General features: G+C 44.3%; 1 protein-coding gene across 4 annotated transcripts in view; it reads right to left on the bottom strand.

Annotated features, from left to right (window-relative positions):
• The window catches only part of BSN (bassoon presynaptic cytomatrix protein), a 343,114-nt gene that overhangs the window by 107,091 nt on the left and 221,486 nt on the right, over window positions 1–14,537 (bottom strand). The gene's annotated exons all lie outside the window — the stretch shown is intronic.

The raw sequence follows: 14,537 nt of genomic DNA, 5'->3' as shown, positions 1-14,537 counted from the left end.
TGCACCCACACACTGTACCACTCATACAACCTGCGCACCCACCACACACACTGTAGCCCTCATGCACAAGCTGCCACACACACACACTCACACACAAACTGCACCCCTCACACACTACTGCCCCTATCCTGTTCTACAGCCCCTATCGCGACAGATTCCAGGTAAATTGTCAAACTGTTCTTAAACAGTTTTACTACTTACTCTGGGAGGGCACTACAGCACTACTGGCACCATAACCACTACAAAGTGCTGTAGTGGTTATTGTGCCTGGATTGTTTCTTTAAATAACATACCAGTGCCCCTCCCAAGATTAGGTTCTGGGTCTGCGCTTGAACAGCAAGCATTTCTGCCGAACAGGGGCCCAGTATATGCCGCTGGGCTGTACATATATACAACCTGGAAAATCTTTTGACTTGGGGCGCTTTGGAAAAATATGAAAATATTAAGAGCGCCCTGAACCTAAAAAGTTTTGGAACCACTGGGTTAAACCATATTGGCATAACTATAATTTCTCTTTTATCACATTTTAAATATTAGTTTAAGTTTATTTTGTTCTGAGCAGATCTCAATACTAATCCACCAGCAGCATTACCCCAAGATATCACACTGTATATAGCTTCAGGTCACTCAATATGCAGAAATTGCTTAAGTTTTTAGCCATATTTGATCCGATTTATCAGGAGCCTCTCCAGCCTGCGACCGGTCAGCATGGCGGTCAGGCCCCGCCCCCCCTGACCTCCATATTTTTAAGTGAGCACACAAGACTGTTACAAAATATACAAACAGTGACTTTATTTAAAAGTGGTGAAATTTACTATTTGTTTCTTAGATTTTCTTAAACTATATGCATAAATCTGAATATATTGACCTATTTATCGTTCAAATTATTCAAATATTCTAGGGTAAAAAAAATAACAGAAATAAAGGTATATATGTGTATATATAGTAAATTCTCATATTGACTAAGGCCAATTCCATCCAATGTTCGGTCAGCCTGAGCAAATCTGCAGCAACAGGCCAGATGCATTTGACTAATATTGGAAACTAGATGCAATCAGTAAATTTAGTAAATGTTCTAATTATCGTTCACTGTCTTTTATGCAAGTGAATTTAAGTATATTTTGCCCGCTGGCTGGAAAAAAGTAGTTAATAACTCTCATTGGCATGAGGGTTAATTACCGGTATGTTGTAGCTGGCCAGTGCTTGCTAACCAGCAGACATATGGAAAATGTAGCAAAAAATAAATAAACCTTATAGGGGACAATAAAGACCCCAGATTACTGTAAGCAAGGTTGTGGCATATCTACTACATATTTAAAACTAGAGAAGGAGCAGTCATTGGCACTAGAAAGGCCCTATCCGATTGGTATTGAGTGGGATACAATAGACATCAAAACCAGAGGCGGCTCTCTAATTAGGTGATTTAGGCGGCCGCCTAAGGCCTCGCACTGATGGGGACCTCGCGGCCGCCTAAATCTCCTTAGGGCAGTGTGACAGGTCGGGTCCTCGGTCAGAGACCGAGGACCCGACACAGGAGGGGGCCCGGCGGCTTGCCCTTAATGCCGCCGGGTGCGAGGCCCCTCCTATGCCTGCCCGGGAGAGAGCCAGCCTGTCTGCAGCTCCGCCGAGTGCAGAGCTGCAGACTGAGTGGGTCTCGCGATCTCACCCAATCAGAGCGTTGCCGCGGGTTACCACGGCAACGCTCTGACTGACTGAGATCGCGAGACTAAACTCACCACGTGGTCTGCAGCTCTGCACCCGGCGGAGCTGCAGACTGTAAAGGGAGCCCACCGGACCACCATGGAAACATCCTGGCCGCCCATTGGACCACCAGGGAAACATAAGGTATTTATGCCACCCCACCACCCACAGCCACCCCACCACCCTCTGCCCCAGCCACCCCACCACCCTCTGCCCCAGCCACCCCACCACCCACAGCCACCCCACCACCCCACCACCCTCTGCCCCAGCCACCCCACCACCCTCTGCCCCAGCCACCCCACCACCCACAGCCACTCCACCACCCTCTGCCCCAGCCACCCCACCAGCCACCCCACCACCCTCTGCCCCAGCCACCCCACCACCCTCTGCCCCAGCCACCCCACCACCCACAGCCACCCCACCACCCTCTGCCCCAGCCACCCCACCACCCTCTGCCCAAGCCACCCCACCCTCTGCCCCAGCCACCCCACCACCCTCTGCCCCAGCCACCCCACCACCCACAGCCACCCCACCACCCTCTGCCCCAGCCACCCCACCACCCACAGCCACCCACCACCCTCTGCCCCAGCCACCCCACCACCCTCTGCCCCAGCCACCCACAGCCACCCAACCTCTGCCCCAGCCACCCTCTGCCCCAGCCACCCCACCACCCACAGCTACCCCACCACCCTCTGCCCCAGCCACCCCACCAGCCACCCCACCACCCTCTGCCCCAGCCACCCCACCACCCTCTGCCCCAGCCACCCCACCACCCACAGCCACCCCACCACCCTCTGCCCCAGCCACCCCACCACCCTCTGCCCCAGCCACCCCACCACGCTCTGCCCCAGCCACCCCACCACGCTCTGCCCCAGCCACCCCACCATGCTCTGCCCCAGCCACCCCACCAGCCACCCCACCACCCACAGCCACCCCACCACCCTCCTGCCCCAGCCACCCCACCACCCTCCTGCCCCAGCCACCCTACTTCCCCAGCCACCCTACCACCCTCTGCCCCAGAAACCCTACCATCCTCTGCCCTCCTACAGCCCCACTACCCTGTCACTGTCCTCCTACCACCCTCTGCCCCAGCCACGCTACCACCCTCTGCCCCAGCCACGCTACCACCCTCTGCCCCAGCCACGCTACCATTCTCTGCCCAGCCACGCTACCACCCTCTGCCCAGCCACCCTACCACCCTCTGCCCCAGCCACCCTACCGCCCCAGCCACCCTACCGCCCAAGCCACCCTACCACCCTCTGCCCCAGAAACCCTACCTCCCTTTGCCCCAGCCACCCTACCACCCTCTGCCCTCCTACCACCCCACTACCATGTCACTGTCCTCCTACCACCCTCTGCCCCAGCCACCCTACTGCCCCAGCCACCCTCTACCCCAGAAACCCTACCACCCTCTGCCCCAGCCACCATACCACCCTCTGCCCTCCTATCACCCCACTACCCTGTCACTGTCCTCCTACCACCCTCTGCCCCAGCCACCTTACCACCCTCTGCCCCAGCCACCCTACCACCCTCTGCAACAGCACCTTATACACACAATGCAAACCCTATTTTTAACTTTAGATGCTAGTGGGGGCCTCATGTTTGAGTTTCGCCTAAAGCCTCACAAAGTCTAGAGCCGCCACTGATCAAAACAACTTTAGCCTAATGAAGCAATGTTGGTGCATTTGTCATGCCCCTGCAGTCTTAAGGTTCAATTATCTACCATTTAGGAGTTAAATCAATTTTGCCCTAGCCACACCTCCTCTGGCTTGAACTCACATGTTTTCCTTTTCCATCAGATGTTAACTTGCTTTAGTTGTTTCTATCTCCTGATCTGCAACATTAATGTTAATCACACACAGGAAGCACCTACAGGTCCTAGTAGGCTATTAACAGAGCATGAGTTGTAAAATTATAAATTAAGCAGATTGAGCAATAAAGGAAGTATAAACATTAGAGTTTTCTTTACAGGAAGTGTTTAGGAAAGCTGTGCAAGTCACATGCAGGGGAGGTGTAACCAGGGCTGCATAAACAAAGTGATTTAAGTCCTACATGGCAGAGAATTGAGCAGTGAGGCTACAACAAAACCACTTCCTTACGCTGTTATTTTAGTGCCAATATTATCTTCAGATTCAGTGTTCTAGGCTTTAATTGCAAAATCCAGACAGACAGTGTTGAATAGCATGAACAATGCCCAGATCTTGCAGTATATGTAGCTGGATGGTTTTGTTCCATTTGATTTTGAACTTTAGTGAATATACCTGTTTATGTGCTAAATCATATCCTATTTATCAAATATTAAATGAAATAGCTCACTATTGCTTGTCTTTTTGTAACACCTGACATTTTTAAAAAGTATAATTTGATAACTTTATTTACTATAAAATACTATAGACTCGAAAATAAATCCAAAATTGAATGTTGCCATACTTTACATCTCAAAAGTAATGCAAGGCGAAAAAAAATTAAAGCAGAAATAAGATTAAAAATTGAGTATTACACCAATTTAAGGATTAGCTATTATAGTTTGGCACAATACATTTTGGAAATAATCTCGTAAAAATATGGATTGAATGCTGGTGTATTCACACATATGTATTGTGCAGCCACATATTTATTGAGACCGTGAGATGGAAAGCAACATGTTACCTCTACAGCACGATTTCTTTAAAAAGCTTATTTTAGTCTTGTATTTTAATATCTCCAGTTCTCTGTACTATATTCATGGATCCAGTGTACTTTTAGATTAGAAAGTGTATGGCTCACATTCTTGAATAATATAGTACCAGCATTGTACAAACTAAGAAAATATGTCTACAACTGAAACGGTAGACTAGACTTAAGCATCTTATGGCTTTGCTGTTTTCTGCCAGCCGCAGTGCAAGAGGTTGCTTATCTCTGCTAAAAAAAAAATATACATTGCTGTGATCAGAAAACCGATTTTGCAAGGTTGTTTTGTTTTTGGTTTGTTTTTGCTTCTGCTGCTCTTTTAAAAATACTCTTTAGGGCTTTTAATATGCAGTATACAATTTGTAATGTGCGACATTCCCTATAGTACGTACTAATGGCTCTCTGAGCATAATGGGAGCTATGCAAACTGCACTCATGTGCATATTTGCTTTGTTTATTTATTTTTTCTGGTGATGATTTTGCTAAATTTCCTGTGGTTTGCTATAGATTTTTACTACCAAGAATTCAATGTTTAACACAGAATATGTATGTACCTTTAAATGATAGTCCAGGCCAAAAAATAACAAACATTAACAATTTGAAACCTAGCCCCAACTACTGTCTCACTCTTTCAAGATAAGGTGATGAAAGCCTTATAAGAAAAAGAACACTTGTATAGATATATTATAGTAAAAAGAACACTACAACATTAGTACTCTCCCACCGACCAGAGCTAATTTTGACGGCAAACTTTAATTTAGTTTTAGTCATAGTCTTTTGGCGGGTCCCATTTGTTATAAAGAAAGGGTCTGACAGAACCCCCCATGAGAGACTCTGGCTGCATAAAGCGCCAGAATCCCTCTTATGGTCTCTTGTGGGAAATTATACTTGAGAAGCACTTGACTCATGTAGGACCAGATTAGTCTGTCAAAGGCCTTCTCTGCGTCCAGTGCAAGGAAAAGACCCCCGACAGCTCACCTCTCCATGGTCGCCAGTATATTCAGAATCTTGCTTGTGTTATTCGAGCCCTGGCGGCCTTTAATAAAGCCCGACTGGTCATTATGTACCAATTTCTGCAATATTGGGGCTGGGCTGTTGCTGAATAGTGTGGCGTACATTTTAGCGTCTCCGTTAAGGAGAGAGAGAGATCTGAAATGTTTACATTGGGTCTGGGATTTGCCCGGTGTGGACAAGGTGGAGATATGGGCTATCAGCATCTCTGCAGGCAGTGCACCTGTTTGCACACTGTGAGTGAATAGGGAGAGCAAGTGTGGAGATAGTACGTGGGAGAATACCTGGTAATATTTATTGAGGAGACCATCTGGTCCCGGAGATTTGTGGTCTGGTAGGCGTGGGATTGCTATACTGATTTTCTTTAGAAATAGACTGCTGTATGGAGGTTAGGTCGTCAGTCGACAGCGTAAGGATGTTGAAATATGCTAGAAAGTAATCTATGTCAACTTGGGTGGGAATGATGGTTTGTTTGTCCTCTCTCAATTTTTTCAGCTTATGATAGTACCTGACAAACTCATTTACAATACCTTGCGGGTCTAGTACCTTTTGTCCCTTGGCATTGTTTAGGTATGCAATCCTGGAGGCGACCAATTTTTGTTTCAGTTGTGATTCTAGCTTGGTGCCTGCTTTATTCCCTAAGGTGAAAAATCTATGTTTAGACCTTCTGCTATTTCCAACTGGATGGCTGCTCATTTCCTTAAACTGAACCTGTCCAAAACAGAACTTCTGGTTTTCCCTCCTTCTAGTGTTGCTACTCCCTCCAAATCAATGGCGTTACCATCCGCTCTACCTCTCAGGCTCACTGCCTAGGTGTTCTCTTTGACTCCGAGCTCTCTTTCACCCCTCATGTCCAATTAATCGCCAAATTGTGCCACTTTCATCTCACTTTCATCTCACGAACATTGTGCGCATCCGGCCTGATACAGCAAAGGTGCTGGTCCATGTCGATGTCCTCTCTCGCCTTGGCTACTGTAATCCGCTTCTCAGTGGTCTTACGTGTTCCCGGCTTGCCCAGTTACAGTCTATAATGAATGCGGCGGGGCTCTATTATTATTATTATTTTAATATTCATATAGCGGCAACAAATTCCGTAGCGCTGTACAATGGGTGGACTAACAGACACATAATTGAGATCAGACCACTGGACATACAGTCTGAGGGGAACCATGGGGAGTTGAACTTAAAAGAGTGTTTCTTGAAATAATGCAAAGTGAGCAACTTGCTTCTTGGTGTCATGAAGTGTCAGCCTACGTTTATTTGGCAAATTTAGCCCTTTGGTGTTTAGGGAGAAGATTTTTTATGGCCATCTTAATAGTCTGGTATTACTAGTGGTAGACAACTGTTGTGCTGGACCGGTTTGGTCGCATGGTTAGACCAGTAGTGAAGGAAGAACTTAAAATAATGGGTAACTAAAAATATGTGTATGTGGCTTAACCCCTTAAGGACCAAACTTCTGCAATAAAAGGGAATCATGACATGTAACACATGTCATGTGTCCTTAAGGGGTTAATGTGCTAGGGAACGGCTACTTATTGGCTTAACCCTAACAGCCAACCAAGGGGAGCGAGTGGTAGATGTGGTGAACAATTTTATAGAAACACAATACAATCACATAAGCGTATACAATTGATAATAATGTAATAACATTAGGTGACTTTTGATCATGGATTTAAGACTGTAAATCACATTGGCAGTGAAGACAGCCTTAAATTGAGTAGGTCATGAGGTAGGTGACCTTACTTAAGTAGTATATACATTGCTGGTCAGGATACATGTTCAGGGTGGAGGAGCTCTACGGCTTGACCGTGATGCCGATGACCATGGAATAGTGTTTTCTGCCTATGTTTTTTCCAGATTTCATCGCCATCACGTGGAAGGGGGTATCCCTCAGTAGCTATAGTCTTTTTTTGTGTATACGGCTGTTTAGTACCCTGCGATGTCCACAGATCAGGGGAGCTTGCAGATTACATGACTGCTTCCATGCGCTGCTAGGCCACGCCCCCAACGCATAGCATTTTTAATGTGTTACATTTGTTGGGATCCCGCGGGCGGCTGCGAGGGGAGGCTGCACTATATATATATTGGGCAGTACTCACCCTCCAGCCGTCCGCGGTCCCCTCCTCCACGTGGGCTCGGCGAGCGGCATCCCTCCAGCCTCGGATGCCGCCCGCGTCTTCCTCCACGTCCCCCAGCGGCAGCATGCATGACGCTGCACGCTGGGAGACCGCCCAATATATGACACGTCGGGGTCAGTCACCTGACCCGGCGTTAAAGGCACAGTGCCTCAATCACAGTGGGAGGTTTAGATATCTCCCACGTGTGATTGTTAATTCTGATTGGAAATTATCCAATCAGAATTAACCTTATGGTTTAAATACTTACCTTTCCTGTTCCTCCCTGCCCTGTTGTGGTCTTTGCTTGCTAGTATTGCTACTGAACTTGTGTTTCTGGTTACGTACTCTCTGGCTTGTTTATCTGACTTTGTGACTTTCTCCTACCCTTTGACCTCGGCTTGTTTCTCGTTATTCTGTCTTCTGGTTCCCCTTACTCGGCTTGTCTCCTGACTATTCTCTGTGTGCTTAGCCCGGCCACTCTAAGGTCCGGTACTGCACCTTTTCTGTGTGTGTGTTAGCGTGTTGGGTTCCCCGAATCATGACAACATTATAATACTTTAAATTGGCATTAATGCATCCTGAGACCATTTAACATTCCAGTAAGGTGAATTAAGCTAGTTAATACAGCGTTCACATTTTCTGATTTGCATTTTGATTGTTTGCTCTTTTACAATTGAACATCATAATTAATTTAATGAAGAATATGCTCACACTTGCAGTGGAAATAAAGAAGAAATCCTTTTAAATCTCAAGTATAGCTAATCCAAAAATTATGTCCACAGAATGATCATAACCATTATTCTTAAAATGTGTCTTCATTTTCACTTTTCTTCCTATAAATTTCCATTATTCTGTATTCAATATGGCTCATAATTATTTTTGCTTAATTGTGAAGAACATGGCTTGTCACAAATCATAATCATTTCATTCATAAGAAAATTAACTTTTTTCACAAATGGCAAGAATAACGGCAATTTTTTTACACAATAAAATAATTTAATAAAGTTAAACATAAAGCATAACATAGACTTAACAAAACTATTTCTTATAAAATAGACAACAGACGGGGGGCGGGGCCTGACCGCCATGCTGGCCGGCCGCATGGCACAACAGCTCCAGCAACTTTCGACTTATTAGCCCACAATAAGGCACTTTTGGACCTACCTGACGACCTACCGCGGTGGGCCGGCACATGAGGAGACACTGGACCCGGGGAGAGGCTTGCAGTTAATGTTCTAGTCCCTCGGAGAGATATGCATCGTTCCTTTCGGATGAGGCCTACTCAGGCGGTGAGTGAGGCGGACGGCCGCCGCCCGCTATCCTGCCCGATGATACCCAGCCAGACTCCCTCAGCTAGGAGGACCGGCCCCTGCCCTCCCCCCCTGGGCCGGTGGGGGTGATCCCGGCCCACAACCTGTACGCCCTGCAGCCCCTGCTTCACCGGAGCTCTCGGGGCCCCAATCGGCCGCCAAAATGAAGACCAGACCGGGAGCCACATCTTAAATGGCGGCACAGTGACCCCGCTGACCCACACTGTCACCTCTGGCTCCCAAGAGGATGCAATCCCCTTGGATTCCACGCAGGCCCTGCATACCTGCATGGAGCAGCCCAACACACATTGACACACAGCCTCAGTCTCTGCCTGGCTAAACAGCCACCAAGGCCCTGAGTCCACACACGGCGAAAAGGCGGGAGCGGCTACAAGCTGACACACAAAGCCTACAAAGCACAGACCCAGCTACCCGGACCCATCAGACAACCCCTCCAGAAGACTTACACAGAGTGCACTTCATCGCTCCGTCCCACGGATCTGGCCCGCAACGCCTCCACAACAGCACAGCGACCCTCCACAGCCAGACCGCAAGGGGAGGACACCAACGGCTGGAGGATAGCGGCAGAGGCAAACTCCTTAGAGGGAAATTCCAGCTTTACACATCCACACTACAGACCCCAGGCAGAGAGGACTTGAGGAAACAGCTCTGCCCTCGCTGAGGGTGCAGAGCCTGCCTAACATCCTTCCATGGAGTCTGGGTATTCAACTGCCTGCTGCTGGGGTGTTCCTACGCCATAAGCAAGTGCTCTCAGGACTCTAAGTATATGATAGCTCTTCAATGTAATACTTACTTAAATCTAATAATTACTAAAATATGCCAAGCATGAAGTTATTGTTGACAACACCAACTTTTCTAAAGTAATCGCACGAGACCTAGCCTGAATGTCATTTTCTACTTTGAAACCACTAGCCTGTCTAAGTTATTAGCGTTGAATCTTCTTATGTTGTTTCTTTTAACTAAAAATGTGCCAGACTATTGATGACCACAACCTGTAAAGCAAATGTTTATACCTATACTCTGATGTCGCTATTGTGGCGCACCAGTGCTTACTGTTCTCCTTATGCACAACCAAAATAAAGAATTAAAAAAAAAAAATAGACAACAGACTGTACAAAGAATGAACAAAATTATATAAAACAAAAAAAACACTTATTTCTTAGAAATAATAACCTCAACCCCATCGCCACCCTCACCCCATCTCTATACTTCTGTCATGATCAAAGCCACACCGTGCGTAAAAATCATTTGACAAGGACCATTATGCCATACACCACTGCACAGCCTCGACTAAATGACGCCACAGGCCTTGGAAAACTAAGACTCTGCACCTAACAAACACCCTCGCACCAAGGCCCTAACTAACTCCCACAGACTGACCTACACTCACTAGGCCAAACAGGATTTAAAAGGAAAGCACACCCCGCCCCCATACCTTCCCAGATCCCCTAACAGTACTACTCAGCTGTTGCATCGAGTATTCCACTTCGCTCACTCTATTGTTAAAACTTGTTAAATGATGAACAAAATACCACTTATTAGAATATTTTGCATGTACTCATCAATAAGACAAATGTATGATATGCATTGTAATTGAGTCTGCATTTTCACCCTCCACTGCTTCCTTTCTGTACCCCTTCCGCACAAAACAAAAACCTTGAAATAAAGAATTTATAAAAAAAAACCTCAAGGAAGCAGGGTTTCATAAACATATTTAGTTATTCTGTAGGTTTACTCCAGTAGCTTCAAGATTTCATTTTGAAATTCCTAAGATTGAGATTTCTTCTTTTGGTGAAAAAATATTTTTTATCCATTCAGGTTCTACGGCTTTTTACCATACCCAAAAAAACACCATCTTTTCTGCCTTCTGCCAATGATTCCCTGGCTTAAACTATAAAACACTACTCATGAGTCCACCAAGCTTGACCTATAAACAATAAAGCATGTAAACAGGTGCATAATGGTGGCAAACAATGGAGAAATTCTATGAATCTTTGCAAACTCTACTTTATTTCCAGAACTACAGTGCACCAGTCCTCACCACTCACCCACTTCAACTGACTATATAGTCACTGCAAGGCAGAAACCAGACAACTTTTGTACATTTTGTAATGGGAACATAACTTAGCCAGGAACACTCCTGACTGTTATTGTGGTTATGTTGACAGGAGTTCCCTGGAGCCCGCAACACTGTTTACTGTTTTATTGTTTAGTAAAGGTTCAACTTCTTACCTGGGGTCTGCCCAACGCAACTCCGACTTCCTTTCAGCCTTCAGGAGAACTAGAAGATCCTGCTTCCGAGTTACTGTTAGCTATCCTAACCTAAGCCCTGCAGTGCATGGACAGCTCATTGGCGGAGAGATTCGGCTGATCAATGAGCTAAGACCTGCACTTTCAGGTTTAGCACAGAGCAGAGGTTCCAGCTGACAGGAGGCAGGGACTGGCACTTGGTGGACCCCAGGTAACTAGTCAAACTGATACTAAACAGTTTGACTACTAACATTTGGTTGGGCACCAGTGCACTACAGCACACTGCAACTACTTCCTTAAACTACTTAATCTCACATACCATACCATCAGTGCATAAGGCTGAAGTCCCCATCAGAAGAGCAAGACTGCACAGTAGCCAGTAGATTCTAAAACCACATAAAGTAAAACTAAGTTATAGCTAGTAATACTAGCAATAGCTAAGCTGCAACCCAAACATAAAAGCGTGCCTCTTTAACTTAACATTTGAACTGCTGGAAGATAAGTAGCAGAGAGTCGTGCAGCAACACAACACAATAGCAGGACTGACTATCAAAAGGTGCCTTCATATGACAAATATATTTAAGTATTTTAGCCTTAAGGAGTTTTGCTGTTAGTAAGCCAGCCCATTTGATGCGTGGCAGAACCAGCCTTTTCAAGGGTGGACCTGCCTTTTGCACAGTTCTATGTGAAACCTGCAGGTATGGGAAGATATAGGAAGGAGTTTGCTTGCCAGTGGAAAGTTGTCTGTAGGACATGAATTGACATGAATAATCATTTGTGTTAAAATAAATATAATCATTTCACCACTCCATATTCATAGACTATTTGAGTTTGTACATAGTTTTATGATACATATTATATATTTAAAATCCCACAGATGGAACATTTTTCTTTTTTATCTCTGACACCTTTTTCTTTCATTTTTCATAGTATTGCTGGTCTGGCACCCTTTTGGCTGTGTTATATTTCTTCTGAAATATATTTTTATGTGAACTGACAGACAATTAAGTGCAGATCTTTTGTGAGATTTCTTTGTATATGCCCTAACTGTACTGCCGCCTTTTGTGTTGTTTTTATTTCTTTTTAATTTTTTTATTTCTATATACTCTTTGCAACGTGCTTTTTAAATCTTTGTTCTGTCTCTCATATTGCTCCCTCTGTTCTTATTTCTTGCTGCTGCCAAGCACTTTTGAATAAATGGTGCTGCATAATTGTGAGAACATGTGGTGTCTAGTGCATTTTTCTCTTGCAATATAATTTTGTTCATATACATCAACAAAACTGGTTCATATTCACCATTATGCTGTACTTTGCGCTCATCCTATACATACTAAATTCTACCTGAAGATTTACTTTCCACTAAATTTAAAGTAATTACTATATTTTAATTCTTCTTGCCTTCTCTGTTTGTTTTGGAAAGTGAAGGTAGTAGTGGTCCCAATTGTGGTAGGAGAGGTTACATCTGGGGATGTAACGGCCAAGTTGGAAGAGTAGCATAAGCAGATTTTAGATGGGACATCTGAAATCTCTATCCAGAAGATGTCGGTTATGGGTACAGTTAGGATACTGCACAGGACCCTCAGAATGATAGAAGACCAGAGAATGAGGAACACATAAATACCCAAATATATTCACCAGATACACATCGGGCCTTTCTCAAGAGAAAGAAAGAATTACGGGACATTGAACAGGTTTACTTAATTTTAAAAAAAGTTGTTAGGTGGTAAACTAATATTCAGCCTCATCCATTTATTTGCTATCAATCACTTTAAAGTAAGGCTGGGTATTAGTGTCATCTCTAGTCTTTAAAGTATTTTTATGTTTAAACTTTCGCCAGGAAATTTAAAGTTAAAGGCAGCTTTAGCTTTGAATGAGACAGTTGCCTCGCACTGCAGACTGAAAAATGGCTTAATTGGATTGAAGTAGTTTACAAATTGTTTTTGTTGTTTTTTGTTTTTTTTCCCACCATTTGCCTACTAGCAGCACAAACAGCCAGAGGGAAAAGTAAAAAAAGCCTATGGGGGTCAATATGACCACTACATTAGTATAAGGTAGTGTTGGGGTCAATTTTTGATGTATCACATTATATATATTGATTACAGACTGTTAAACGTTCTCAGTGAAATTTTTAAAATGCTTAGCTGGAGCCTCTCCCTTGCTTGCAAAGCACGTATTAAACTGCACCCAGCGTTGTGCTGATCAGGTTCACTTATCTACTAACATACAGAATTAAGGTGGACTCTTTATGGACTTTTATTTGTTTTGTATTTGTTTTTACTACTGCTTGCTGAAATTGTGAGGATCACTACGCTGTCACTTGGTTCCACATTGTGTGGAGACATGCCCAAATGTTCTACCTGCTTGTAAGTGCAATCTGAATAAATATTTTTGGGATTTTAACTGTACTTCACCATGTATGGTTCTTTTCCTCCATCCATTTAAGGAATTTATGAGGATTTCCATGAAATATACCAGCTCTTCAATTCGTTTTAACCCCTGGTGGGATCTACATTGATCTTATTATCCTGGTTTATCTCTCAGGTTGTATTCAACCATATTTACGTGTTCTGGGTGGTTTTTCCACTTTTTTTTTCTTCTGAAAAACCTATATATCCTCAGTGCTGTGAGGAATTAGATGAAAGGCTTGATTGAAATACATTGTGTTGTCGTGTTGGTGTTATTTCTAATGGCCCTTTTCCCAGATCTGAGATAAGAGAAACACAGAAACTTGGTGACAAGTCCATGGCAGTGTGAGAGTCCTGAGAAATATCTAGCCTTACAGCTAGGTTTTAAACCTTCCTTATGCCACACCTGCCATGCTGCGCATGGAAGCATGTGTACTAAATTGCAACTGATTTGCTGATTACTGATGTGCAACTAAACAGGGGTCATACTGACTCCTATATGCTTATATATTTCTAATGACTAACAGGGTTAGTTATTAAAACAAGGCCAATAAGCGTGCTTCTGATGCACAGTTATCAGCACTTTTATTTTGAGATGACAACTTGTTTATAGGGTTCAGCTGGTGGAATTTCGGGTGGCATGAAATCCATCGAAAATTTAATTTTAAAAAAATGTGACCAAAAACAGTCGATAATTATTGACTATAACTAAATCGAGGCCTTACTTCCCTCCTAATAAATAATTATGTAGCTTGCACTACATTAGAGACCTCCATTTCCATTAAACCCTCCATCTTGTGATTACACCGGCTTATACTTACACACCAGGCAGACATCCAGCACAAAATGAGGCTCTACTTCATCTTAGGAAGTAATGTAAAAACAGAATAAATCTGTAGAGCAAAAAATGATTTCAGATCTGTTCAGCTGTAAATCAGGCTTTTTGTATCTGTTACATACAAAACAGCAGGGATCCCAGACAAAGGCCCCATGGTTGCATAATGTTTTTGATGAATCATATTTCAGAGAAGGAGAACCAGTTAAAAAAAAAA

This window comes from Pelobates fuscus, chromosome 7, assembly GCF_036172605.1.
Source record: "Pelobates fuscus isolate aPelFus1 chromosome 7, aPelFus1.pri, whole genome shotgun sequence".
Taxonomy (NCBI): domain Eukaryota; kingdom Metazoa; phylum Chordata; class Amphibia; order Anura; family Pelobatidae; genus Pelobates; species Pelobates fuscus.
This window is presented reverse-complemented; position numbering and strand designations above follow the sequence as displayed.